Source organism: Phodopus roborovskii, unplaced genomic scaffold, assembly GCF_943737965.1.
Source record: "Phodopus roborovskii unplaced genomic scaffold, PHOROB, whole genome shotgun sequence".
Taxonomy (NCBI): domain Eukaryota; kingdom Metazoa; phylum Chordata; class Mammalia; order Rodentia; family Cricetidae; genus Phodopus; species Phodopus roborovskii.
Window position 1 is genome coordinate 1,179,467 of NW_026126539.1, and position 14,479 is coordinate 1,193,945.

The following is a 14,479-nucleotide window of genomic DNA, read 5'->3' on the forward strand; positions in this document are numbered from 1 at the left end:
TGGATATTTTTCATTGAAAGCCTATATACTCAGGACCTGGAGATGTAGCTGAGTTGGTAGAGAGCTTAACTGGTATGCACAAAGCCTGAACTCAATTCAAAGAATTATGTAACTCAGGCATTGTGATATACACCTTAACCCTAGCACTTGGAATGGAAACAGAAGGATTACAAGGTCAAGGTCATCCTTAGCTACATAGTAAGTTTGAAACCAACATGGATTACATGACCACGACTCAAAAAAATAAAATTAAAAGCACTACAGCACAAAAAAAGTTCAAGAAAATACAGAACTATCATTTTAATTAACAATAGATTATTAAGGAAAAGGTGTCATCTTGAAGCCTACATCCCTAAATGTGAAACAAACAAGTCAAATTGATACAAACCATGGTATTCTGTTAAATGTTTGGTACACACTAGTACAAAAAAGATCCAGTGCAAGGCAATTGTCTCCCTGATGTACATACTCCACAGTGACAAAATTGCAGCTCACAATGAGATAACAATTAACTCATACAGTTAGCAACCAACTTTCACAAATCCAGAAAAAGTAGCACAGCAAATCTCTAATTCTAAAGAAAATAAAAATTAGATCAAGTCATTCCAAAACAAAACGACAAGACAAACAAAAATCTTCAGTCTAATTTGATGTGCATTTTCTGTATAGGTTTTCTAAGTATGACTTTCAATGGAATATTATTTGGAGTACACACTGAAGTATTTAATTAAGTTGGAAAGAAAGAATCATAAAGCAAATATATTCTCTGGTGTTTTGATAATAAAAATTTGTGTCTGTGGGTGATTGAGTGGTAGAAGAAAGTGTTGCAGCTAATGAATAAGCCAGGTTATCTCTTAGCAGTGGCTCTGACCCAGACCAAAAGCTTCCTATGACCATAATCTGTTAGAAACACAGTTGTTGAACCCTGCCCCACTCTTCTGCATCAGAAACTCAGAATACAATAGTGCTTTCCATGCCATAAAATCTCCATGGGACAGTAAGGAGTCCTGAGATCAGAGGATCTTTTCTCTAAATTAAGTTTTCAAATATTAGCCTGCTCAAGAATCCTTGAGGCAATTTTATTTTAAATGTAGAACCCTGGTCCAATTACACATTTCTCCAGTCTGAGTCTTTGGGGTATAAGATTCAAGAGTACACACTCATATATGGATTTTAGACCTAGAGCAAAGGATCACCAGCCTATAATTCACATCACCAGACGAACTAGGATACAAGGTGTATTCTAAGAGATTCATATAAAATCCCTCACAGAACTGGGAAGGGACAAGTCCCCCAGAGCTCAGGTGAAGTGGGGGGGGGGGCAGCGAATGGAGAGAGAAGTAGGAGAAAATGAGGGGGAGGAAAGGAAAACATGTGCGACCAGGAAGATTGAGCCTGGTTAGAAATAGAAGATAGGAAAGAGAGAGAGAGACAGACAGAGAGAGAGAGAGAACATAAAAGAGGGAGCCAATATTGGTTTGAAGATAAAATTGAACACAAAGAAGGTCTAGAGAACTACAAGATTGCTCCCAACTAAGAATTTGAGCTTCCGTGGAAAGGCTATCATAAATGCCCTTCCCGGAGAGTGAGATCAACAACTAACTTCTCCATAGAGCCCTCAACTAATGCCTGCTGAAAACAGGACCAAAAACCCATACATAAACATTGAGTCAAACTAGAACCCAGATGCAGAGAGAGGACAAGACCATGCGGCAGAAACACATACAGACAGCTTATCTGAAAAAGGAGAAGCTAACGGCCACTAGACTGATAGCTGGGAAGCCAGCATGGGACTGACTCAGGCCCCCCTGAATATGGGTCTCAGCCAGAAGGACTGAGCAGTCTAAGAGACCTCAGACAGTGGAGCCAGGATGTATCCCTGGTGCACAAAAGGACTTTGCGAACATATCCCCCATGGAGGGATAACTGCCTTAATCTAGAGACAGGAGAGAAGCCCTAGTCCCTATTTCACATGACCTGTCAGATCTACATGACCCCAACTGGATGGCATTCCACTACATATGGAATTTGGGTGGGGGGATGGGAGGGGAGGGTGGTTGGAGTGCATGTGAGAGGTCAGAGAGGGTAAAAGGGAGAGAAGGAGGAAGGGAGGGAGGAAGGGAGGGAGGGAGGGAGGGAGAGGGAACTGGGATCGACATGTAAAATAATAAATTAAATTTAAAAAAAATGCTTTGACTCCAAAATTTAAGTTCAAGAACAAGTTACTGGGGAAAAGGATTTCTATTTTTGTTTCCACAGAAAATGAAAAGATGTGGATTCCTTCCAGACTAATGTGGTTTGATCACGCCAGACTGCCTGAAACAGAGTACAAGGTGATCCTACATTCAAAACAGCTGGACAAAGCAGCCCTACAGACTACAGCCAGGATTTCTGAATCTTCTTCCAATCCTCCATGACAGCGCCCCTTACCAGCAGGAAATAGTTTGGAAAGAACGACTCCCAAATTCCCAAATATTGTGTATAAATGTTTGTTTTCATTTAATTGGACTTTGTTATATAAAATAAAATAAAATAAAATAATAAAAAAGATTCAAGAGTACAGCTATATTTAACTTTGTGTTGTTTTATTCTAATTTATTATTTGCATAAATTGTAGCTCATAACAGTGACACTGAGAAGAAATAAGGAACAAGCACAAAAATTGTTCTACACAAAGATTAGGTCAAAGGATATGATAAATCTTCAGAAACGTATCCCTTGGCCTCAACAAACATCAACAATTTGCCTGTCCTATGCATATACTCCAGTTTATTCTTTCATTAATTTTCTGTGGGAATAAATTCAGGTAAAACTTACCACCTCCCCAATAGGTCGTTCATGTAAATCTCAACCAGATTGCTTTCTTTTTGCCAATTGTTATTATAGTGAACCAAATTACTAAGAATTACCTCTTGTCTCTATCACAGAAGTATAAAACGTGTTTGTGGATTTGGTCCATCTTCATCTGATAGTCTTATATTCTGGAATAATTTCTTACTCCCTGTTGAAAGAATTTAGTTTACAGAGCAAGGATGTAGGAAAGGGGCAGGGGAGGTAATAAGAGTAGTTCTTATAAGCAGGATATAGAAAATCATAAAGAATGGACATTGACATGGGTGGAAAGATCAGGAATTATGAAATAAAGAAAGATTACTATGGTGATGGGGATAGTGGTTATATGCTAGGCTGATCCTGTTAAATGGGCCTAATAACTGAATCATCAAACCTTTGTGTAATAATTGAAGTTTCTCACAGGTCTTGGCCCACAACAAGGGAATAGGCCCTAACCCTGGAACAAATGGTTCTAGATGAATGATCCTGTCTGGGTAACACCTGGCCAAAGGACAGTCTGGGGATTTTCCAAAGTACATTCTGTGGTTTTTCCTTTTTCCTTTGAAGGAAAATAGGTCACACCTGGGTGATCTCTCAAACATGAGATTATACTTTGTAATCAATCACCTTTTGCCCATGCATGTATGCTGATTTATGGTTTTTCTCTATAAAAAAAAAGCCTGAACTCTTTGAGGGGTATGCAGCTTTTCCCGAGATTGCTGACACCCAAGTGTGCACTCGCTTAAGAAATGCCTCTTGCTTGTTGCATCTCCTGGTTTGGTGTTTGTGTCTCCCACTGGCCCATCGGGACCCCAGAATTAGGGTCTTACACCTGTCTCCTTTTTAATTCCTTTTCTCTTTTTATTTATTTATTTATTTATTTATTTATTTATTTATTTATTTATTATGTTTTTGAGGCAGTTGAGGGTAGTGGAAATCTGGGCTTTGCTTATTTTTTTTTTTTTTTTTTGCTTCTGAAAAATTATTTATTACTATATATTATTATTGAAACTAATGTGCTTCATCAAGACATGTCAGGTGTATTTAGCTCATGTCCAATCCTGTTACCTTCTCTTGCTGGCATCTTCCCTCCAACTGCCGCTTCCTCTAATCAGTCTCTCATGTCTTCACTTTTATTTATTTATTTTTGTTTTGGTTTGGTTTTAAAACATTCTATACATTTTATTACTGAAGAAACCAATTAGCTCATGTGAAACAGATAACAGCAAATCAGTCCTGCAATTTAAACATGGACAAGTCTCCAGAGGTTAAAATTGTTGAGCTCCATCTAATAGATTCAATGATGGCTATTTTGCATAAACCCTCAGTCTAGTCATAGTATATGAGTCCTACAGACTACAGATGAAGTACCTTTCATTGTCCTGCAGTGCCTTCTCTTGGAATTGTTCCCGATGTTGTTACAAATTTTTGTCCAAATCCTTTGACAAATATTATGCTCTTGCTTTTGCTTCTTGGTTGTTGAGTTATTTGTTTGTTTGTTTGTTTGTTTTGGGGCTGGCTGTTTTGTTTTGTTTTGTTCTTTTGGGACAGGGTCTCACTGTTTATCCCTGCCTGGTCTAGACTCACAGAGGCCTGTCTTTGCTTCCTAAGTGCTGAAATTAAAGATACCTGTCCCTTACCCAGCCGAATGTGATTTTAAGTCCTCTAGCCCATAAGATATACATAGTAAAAAACATAAATTGTGTTTTTAGTCTCTTGAAAGATTTTTTTTGTGTTATATTACTATAGTGATTTGTATAAGCATGTCTCCAATGGGCTCATGTATATTTGAAATCTTGGCCAGCTGGGAGTGGCACTATTTGTAAAAATTAGAATTTGTAGCCTTGTTGGAAGAAGTATGTCACTGGGGGTGGGTTATGAGGTTTTCAAAAGCACAAGCCAGACCCAGTGTCTCTCTCCTCCTGCTACCTGTAGAACTCTCAGCTACTTCTCTGTCATCATGTCTTCCTGCATGCTGTTGTGTCCCCCTCCCCCGTGAGCCATGATGAGAATGTAAGCAAAATTAGTATTTAGGCATGTGTACTGCCCTGCCCTTAGGGTTCTGAAAGGATACACCCTCAGCTACAGCTACTACGAGCACCACCTATATACATTTACTATGTTCCCTTTTAAAAGGGCCCTGCCTACCCCTCATCCTTCTCTCTCTCTCTCTTGTTTTCCTCTCCCTCTCTTATGCTCTCTTTCTGCTATCTTTCCTGATGTTTCCCTGGAGCAGAGCTTTTCCTGTCTTCCTGTTCTGTGCTTTCTCTGTCTCTGTATCTCTTTAGTTCTTTTCTCTTCCTCCCCCCTTCCCTTCCTAATAAAACTTCTCATTTAAGCTCTGTCTGCCTATGTTTGTCCCCCGCCAGTCACTCTTGCCTACCATGGAATCTGCCAAGGTCCCTCAAGGGCTTTATTCCTAACAATAGGAGTAACTTTGGCCATGGTGTCTCTTCCAAACAATTTAATCCTAAGACAATTACCAGACTGCTATATTATTAGGTTACTTTTAGCTTGTTTTCAATTTGGGAGGTTACTGATTTTTTTTCTTTTTAGCTTATAAAATATTCATATTATTATATGACATTATATTATAACATTATAAAATATCTAGTCTCTACTGTTTGTGTAGTAAGTGTTTAGTTACATGCATATTTATTAAACTCCTCCTTTTCTTACACAAATGGTAGTAGATATGCCTGACTTTTTAAATGTTTCCTTATTTTTATTTTACATGGTATGGGTATTTTGACTGCACATATATCTGTTTACCACTTATTTACTTAGCACCAAAGGAGGCTAGAAGAGGGTGTCAGATTCCCTGAAACTGGAGTTACAGATATTGTGAGGTGCCATGTGGATGCTTGGAGTTGTACCTGAGTCCTCTGTAAGAGCCCCCTAGTACTCTAAACAGCTGAGCCATCTCTCCAGCCTATCGAATTCCTTCAATTAACATTTTCAGTTCTGGAGATTACATCACATCAATATGTAAAGACCTCTTTCATTACTTTCTAAGGTCTCTTACATCACGTTTATGTCACAGTGGACTCTGGCCTCTGCACAATGTGACATTATGTATTTTTGTTGCTTTGTGGAAACTGACATAACCTATGAAAACAAAAAACTGGTTCAAAATAATGTATTGGAAGATACTAACTTCCAAATATACCCCCAGAATGTTATATACCTAGCTGGGTGTAACAGTACACACCCACATTCCCAACTACTCAAGGAGCCTGAGACAGGAGAATCTCTTAAGTCCAGCTTGAACAACACCAAGATGGTCTCCAAAAGGCAAACAACAACAAAATATCCCATGTTGAATTTGCAAAGACAGTGTATGAAAGTGCTTATCTCCCACAACCTTACCAATACAAATGATGCCAAACATGTATGTTTGTTACACAGCTGTAAACATTGTCATTATGATCCAGAGGTAAGACCCAAATTTTTCAATTGTCTTTTGTCTTCTGTTTGTTGCTTGTTCCTTAGTCCAATTATCCATTTTGTCAGGAAAATAGAAAACATTTTCTAATCTAATAAATTATCATACTCAACCCTGTTGCTTAATGTGTTTTTAGCCATAATTAAGCATATATTGCCTATTTTCTTGACACAGAAAAATTCACCTGAATTTTCTTATTTTTTATCTGTAATTTCAAGCAAGACCCTAAGATATTTTTATGAAACCAGATTTTAGCTCCCAAAAGATACAAAACACTGCAGCTAATTAACATGAGACATTTTTAATGATCAGCCATGTTCTTATTTTTCTTAGTTCTTCTAAGTGATATCAGCCTGAAGTCTTCTTGCCTGAAGGACAAAACATTTCTTTAGTAAAATAGAAAAAATCAATTCTAGAACAATTTTGAAGAAACATTCATTATTAAAATGCTTACTTTTCTAGGAGAAGACAATGTAAACCACTATGATACAGCCTACAATCCATCCAACCAGGAGAAGAATTGGAACCATGAGCTGTGGTGATGCTGACTCTACTTAAAGGCAATGAAAACAAATTAAATAGACCCTTTTGGCATTAAACTTCATAAAGCAAAATGTCGAAAGATCTATGGGGAAGCTAAAAAAAAAGTGCACTTTGATCAGGCTCATACATGAATATGTTTGTCTTGTTTTCTTCAGAAGACACCCTGTAAATGAATTTTAAATCCGGGATATGAAATATAAGCCTTCAGTTCAAACCACAGGTCACCCTTTTACAGTTCCATGAGCTTGTGCAATTTTAAACTTGAAGCATCTTGCTCGGTAGTAGAACTTGAAGTATCTACCTCTTGGCTGCTTCCTCAGTCAAATGATGCAGTGTGTGCAAAGGCTTTGTAAATGTGACCCAACATGCCTGTGTTTAGTGGTTAAAGAACATACTCATAAGTTTGTCCAGCGATGGGTCTAGCAGCTGTTTACATAACAACAATCCAATATAACTGTGAGGTAATTCCTACTGAACTGAATTACTCATAACACGCAAGATTAGATTGTTTTCAGAATTGCTCTTGATCTCAATAATTGACTTTGATCTTAAATTTCACAGGAGAAAAAAAAATCATCAGAAATATATATATATATATATATATATATATATATATATATATATATATATTTCCTTAAAGTCATTCTCTATCACTACCAGTGCTGAGCTTGACTATGGGCAATAATAATCCAATACACATGAAAGATGCTTGCATATTGCTTCATCTCTTGTTTTTACCTGGTCTGTAAAAAAGCAATTTATATACATAGTTTTCTATAATACTGTTTGTCACTCTTGTTCATTCTGTAAACACACAGGCATATACCACAGAACCCCCCCAAAAAAATGATGAAGAAAGAAAGAAAAAGAAAAAGAAGAAAATAAAAGAAGAAAGAAAAGCAGCACAGAAAAATATCTTATAAAATTAATGTAACTGTGTTAAGGACTAAGACATGGTCTTAACTGAAGAACACAAAGAGATCATATGTCATTAGCTAAGAGAGAGAGTGGATGTTCTTAGCAATTGCAGTCCCATTACAATTTTCATCACTTCAAATGTGAAGGGTGGTTAATGCTGTTAAAATAAAGTCATCAGGAGATGAGGAACTTCTAAAATTAGAAGATACTTTCATAATAGTCAACTTTCTGAAGCTTAAATGAATTTTAATAGTTTCAAGGTTTTTCATAGAATGTTAAAGTCTTCCTTATCTTCCAAAATGGGATTTTCTTGCTTCTCCTAATTGTGACCTTGAACAAGGCATGATGCATTGAAGGGAAAAACCTCCTCCTTACTTGCCATGTGCTGTTGCTCTAAGGGTAAAGTAAAGATTATGAGACATACTTCAGTCTCATTTGGGAGAAAGAATTTTTTTAATTAAGATACCATTATAATGAAAGTACATGACAGTATTTTTAATTATTTATTTAAGTGATACAGCACTTCCATCAACTTCAAAGAGCTTGAAAATTAACAGACATTTCAATTGATTATAAATGTTTAATACAAGTATATTTTAGTAAAATTTTATAACACCTGTTTTAATAAAATCTGCACATCATCAAACTCTAAAAGTCAATATTCCTTTATTTGCTATGCATTGTAAAACAGTGCAAGTATCTGTGCATGTTAAGCAAGTACAACTGCATTGATCATTTTTTAACACCAACATTTTCGGTTCTACCATAATCTGATGCATCATTTGGAAATGGTAATACATGAAACCTAATGTTTTTCCTAAATCTCTTACACCAATGGCACAAATAAGAACAAATCTCCCTTTTAAATGCAGGAGTGTTTTAAAATGCTTTATTGTTTGTCTGGTTTCAAGCTTACCAAAGCAGCTACCATTGGAAGCATTCTTAGCGGCACTTCACTGTGGAGCAACACTGCCCAGGTCTGAGGCCTGGTGCCACCACAATCTAGTGGCCATGGACACATACTAAACTTCATTATGTCTCAGTTTCCTTAAGTGGAAAATGAGGGTGGTGATATATGCATATCTCACAGTGTTGATTGTTGTCAGAGTTGAAAGCAAAGATGCCAAGTATGTATTTAAAAATTGCTTCTCATAATTGCTTCAAACTGTCTATTTATTCATATTTGAATCAATTATTTTATGTAAGCATATAAATATGACATAAGGTTTTAGAATTAGAAAAAATAATTCAGTTATGAAGCATATCAGAGATGAGTAAGCTCAGTATTCTAATTTGACAGTCATAATATAGACTCAGAACTGGGAAGACTTCTCCAAATTCATGCAGCCATCCTGCAGTTCTGATGAAGAACTCAACTGCTCTTACGTCTGGTCCAAAACCCCCCAAGATCTCAAGTATAGTTCAATACTGTAGTTGATAATTCACCTTTCCAAGAAAACTGATATGAAATTATTCTGTTTCACTGATAATTTCAAAATTATTCATCTTATATGGTCCAAAAACTACATGTTTAATAGCTTTTTGCAGTCACACTAAAACACGAAGCCAGTGGTTCTTCAGCAGAGAGCATACCTTCTTCAAGATCTAAATGCTTAGAAACAAAGTCAAGAAGTCAGGAAGCTGTTTCTGGCAAGAAATCCCCATGCTTTACAGCTTACCTTTTTCAGCCATTATTTCTATTGTTGGGTGACTTAGTCAGGGCCACACGTCTTTCTTCCGTATTGTTATCCTGCTCCTCTTTGAACTTTAAATAGAGAGATATCTGAAGAGTGTGGCAGCTGCTGCTCTCCCGCTGCCAATTGTCTACAGGGTGACAGAGTCACAGGAAAGCGAACTCCTCTGTCTCCCATTTAACCTTTATTGTGGAGGAACAAAAGGCTATGTATAAATGTGTCCTAAAAAAGTAAGTAAGCTGAGTTTTCCCAATGCACAGGTGTGCAGATTGTTTGTTCACTTAATTTTTCAGACAAGAACAGAGTGTTCAGTGAAAAGAATATGGAAATTAAAAATGAAATCAGGAGTGAAAGTTCTGTTGAGGAAGGAAGGAGGGTGAAATATTAGTAAGGAAAGAAGACTCTGCAGTTGGAGAGACCTGAGTTCAAATTACAACTCTGCAACTTCTGTAATGAAGTCCAGGCCCCTTACCCTGGGTACCAGCTTGATTTCAGTGGCAATAATAATATTTACTGTAATAGCTATCTTTAGTTGTCACACAAGCAAGTTACATGAAGAAGTTGCCCAATGCCTGTGGTTTCTACTACCATCACAGTGCCAGCTGCTGTCAAGTATATACCTATGGACTCATGGTGTGTTCCCTATGATCAATTGACTGAGAAGAGAAGACTAGGGACTAGTTTACTGATGGTTCTGTTCATTACTCAAGAAACACCCAGAAGTGGACAGCTGAAGCATTACAATCCCTTTATGGGACAACCTTGAAAGACACTGGTAAAGAGAAGTCTTCACAGTGGTCAGAACTTCAGGGTGTACACATGATTAAACAATTTGTTTAATTGATGAGATGTATGATTGTTCACTGACTCATGGGCTGTAGCCAATGGATTGCCTGGTGGTTAGGTACTTGGAAAGAGCATGGATAGAAAACTGGTGACAAAGATAGGGAAGAAGTATGTGGATAGATCTCTCCAAATAGGTGAAGAATGTGAAAATATTTGTGTCCCATATAAATTCTCATCAAAATGTGACTTCAGCTGAGTAATTCAATAACCAAATAGATAGAATGACTTGTTTTGTGGACAGTCAACCTCTTTCTTCAGCCATTCTTGTCATTGCCCAATGGGCACATGAACAAATTAGGCATGGTGGCAGAGATGAGGTTTGTGCAAGAGCTCAACAATATGGACTACTACTCATTAAGGCTGACCTACAGCTGCTGCAGAGTGCCAGGTTTGTCAATAACAGAGACCAACACTAATCCCCAGATACAGCAGCATTCCCCAGGGTAACCAGCCAGTGAACTGGTGGCAGGTTGGCTTAGCTTGACCATTTCCTCCATGGACAAACAACAGTTTGTCCTTACTGGAAATGACACTTATTCTGGTTATGGATTTGCCTTTTTGCATATAATGCTTTTTTATGAGCATCCATGGACTTACAGAATGCCTTATCCAACATTGTGGTATTTCACACAGTATTGCTTATAACTAATGAACTCACTTCACAGAGAGAAAAGTGTGAGATTGAGCCTATGATCATGGAATCCACTGGTTGTTACCTTGTTCCTCACCATCCTGAAATAGCTGACTGGATTGAAAGACAGAATAGCCTTTTGAAGACACATTAACAGTGCCACTTCGGTGGCATCAGCCTTCAGGACTGGGGCATGGTTCTCCAGAAGGCAGCATATGCTTTGAGTCAGCCTCCAACATGTGATTCCATAGCTGGACTCCATGGGTCCAGTAATCAAGGAATGAAAAATGGAACAGTGCCCCTCACTATCACCTCTAGTGACCCACTAGGAAAATTTTTGCTTTCTGTTCCCATGGCATTAAATTCTACTGGCCTAGAAGTTTTTGTTTCAGAGGTGGAAGCACTCTAGCCAGGAGCTACAACAAACATTGCACTGAACTGGAAGTGCAGACTTACCCTCATCACTGTGGGCTTCAAATGCCCTTAAATCCACAGGCTAAGAAAGGAATAATATTACTAGGAGGGGTAATTGATCCAGATTACCATGGAGAGACTGGATTGCTTCTCCACAGTGGCAGTGAGAAAGATTATGTCTGGAGCACAGGACATACTATAGGGCATCTCTTGGTGCTACCATGCCCTGTGATTAAAAGCAAAGGGAAACTATACCTGCTTAATCTAAGTAGGATGACAAAGATCATAGACACTTCAGGAATGAAGGTATGAGTCACTCCTTCAGGAAAGGAGTCAAGATCTGCTCAGGTGAGATAAATACAGATAAAGAATTAGGTAGTGGAAAAAGGTAGTAATACATACCAGCAAAGGACACATGACAAGTTACAGAAATGAGACTTATAGTTGACATGAGTGTTTCTGTCATGTTTTGTTAAGAGTGACTTTGTCCAGATATTTGTGTTTTCTTACCTTAGTTTCTTTTTCATGTGATGTACAATCAGTCACAAGAGAGTATCAATGCCTGGCATCTTTGAGTTTGAGATGCTAAAAGAATGTCCATCAAGAGATGCTTCCACCTATTCTAAACTTATAATGCATTTTCAGTTGTACAAGGGTTAGTTATAGCATGTTAGACATAATTATGACCTAAATGTAAAATGTGTATGCAATTATATGGGATAGTTATATAATGTTTTGACATTATTATAACCTGGTTATTGTTCTCATTTGAAAATTAATTATGACATAATTAATTAATGACTGTGGGTCAAGTTGACTTCTAGTGGCCATTATTTGTCAACTTGAATACATCTGATATTAACTAAAACTCTCAAACAGAGGAGCATATGGAGGGGGGGACTTTGCTTAATTTGAAATAGGACAATACACTTCTATTTAGATCTTGAGTTGGTAAGACATACCTTTATCTAGATTATATCTCTAATCTGGGCTACACCTTCTGCTAGAAGTCTATATAAGGACACGGAAGAAGAAAGTTTTGCTCTTTGCCTACTTACTTGCATCTTGCTAGCAAGTCCATTTCTTCACTGGCATTAAAGCCTACTTCTTCTGGATTCTAGCACATACTGAAGACCAGTTGAGATATCCTACCTTATAGACTAAACAAGAAGCAAGCAGCACTCCCTTAAGTCCTTTGTCTCAGTTCCTGCCTCCATGTTTCTGCCCTTAAGTTCCTGTCCTGACTTCCTTCTATGATAAACAGTGATAATGGAAGTATAAGCCAAATTAAACCTTTTCTCTCCAACTTGCTTTTTTGGTCATGATATATCATAGCAGCAGTATAAAACCTAAATTACTCACCAAGGAAAACTGCATAAAGTAAAATAAAAATACTATGAAATATAAACAGCCCTTTATTAAATCAAATGATTCTCTTCCTCTTTGAACCCCTATAAAACTGGAAAGTGTTCATCTAAATGCACTAGAAGCTAAAACACTGTGGTATTGCCTAAAATTTTCAAAGCGCTATCACAAGCTAGATTTTATTAGCAATGCATAAAAATAGGGCATTTCATTTTCCAAAATCCAGCCAGGTTTATGTAACATGACCCAGACTATGCTTGAGATTGTCATCAGAATAGCTTTAATTTTGGAGTCCGGATGGAAAGTTTTTGCAAAGTGACCCTGTAGTTAATTTCCCCAATCTCCAGTATGAAATTAGGAAAGTTTCCCTATAAGAGACAGGCCTTGCCTGACCAAATCCATTTTCACAGATCTTAGAGAACCATGTTTCCTTGCAAATGCCTGGTGCAAACACTGGGGAAATGTGTGAGTGGCTCTACACTTATTAGAGAATATAACCCTAAGTACTCTGTGTACACACCAGAGGAGCCTGGTCCCTCTACCCTCAAATTTCCAATGGAATCTCTGTCACACTTCACTCCTTGATGATCCAGAATTATCTCACCCTGCGAGGAGTCCTGGTTACTCAGGAAGGTCAGAAAGGAAAAGTGTAGTTCAAGGCAAGCCTGGGCTACATAGCAGAACCTCATTTCAAAATAAATACATAAAGGGACCTAGGATGTTAATCAATGATAAAACATAATAAGGATCTGAGATGGACTCCCAGTAACCCATTAACAAAACAAAACAAAACAAAACATACCCTCACACATAGGCAATGACAATGTTGGATTCTCTACTTTAAGCACAGACAAAATGTGGGACCAGGAGCATGTTTATGCCTTTTAAGCCAAATTGTACGTCTCTATGTTTACCATTTAAAACATCTGCCTATGTCACATAATCTATGTAACAAAAGTATATTCTAATCAAGTTAACCTGGGTATTTTTCCCAATACATTAGACACAAGTGAAATCACAGTAAAAAGACAAAACAAAAGACTGAAGAATGATCATTGAGGTCCTATAAACATATTTATTTTTTAAGTTTTTAAATCAAATTTAAAAACCAATCTTCTTTATATACCAATCCCAGTTCTGTCTCCCTCTTGTCCTCCCATTCCCTCCACCATCTCCCCATCCCACCCCCATCCATTCCTCAGAGAAGATGAGGCCTCCAATGGAGACCATCAAAGTCTGTTGCATCATTTGGGACAGAACTAAGGCACTCCCCCTGTATCTAGGCTGAGAGAGTATCCCTCCATAAAGAGAGGTCTCTGAAAATTCTGTTCATGAACTGGGGATTAATATTGGTTTCTTTGCCAGCAGCCCCATAGCCTGCCCAAGGCCCCCAACTGACATCCACATATAGGGGCCTAGTTCAGTCTTATGCAGGTTCCTCAGCTGTTACTCTGGAGTTTGGGAGCTCCCACTTGCTCAGGTCAGCATAGTCTTGAACTCTTTGCTAATCACTCCTCCCTCTCTACAACTGGATTCCAGGAATTTGGCTCAGTGTTTAGCTGTAAATCTCTGCTTCTGCTTCCATCAGCCACTAAATGAAGGAAATATGATGGCATAAAGGTAGTCATCAATCTCATTCTAGGGGAAGGACATTTAAGGTAGCCTTTCCAATATTGCTTAGATTATTAGTTGGAGTTGTCCTTGTAGATTCCTGGAAATTTTCCTAGTGCCAGGTTTCTCATAAGGAATCTCTTTCCTTTCTCTCCTCAGTTCTGTCCCCAACTCTAACTT

General features: G+C 37.8%; 1 long non-coding RNA gene across 1 annotated transcript; it reads right to left on the minus strand.

Moving 5' to 3' along the window:
* Positions 1–6,574: 6,574 nt before the first annotated feature.
* On the minus strand, positions 6,575–9,470 carry LOC127232571 (uncharacterized). The gene is made up of 3 exons (XR_007835404.1): positions 9,418–9,470; positions 6,732–6,827; positions 6,575–6,645 (listed from the first exon to the last, which is right to left on the minus strand). It is a non-coding gene; the product is annotated as an uncharacterized LOC127232571 (long non-coding RNA).
* Positions 9,471–14,479: the final 5,009 nt, after the last annotated feature.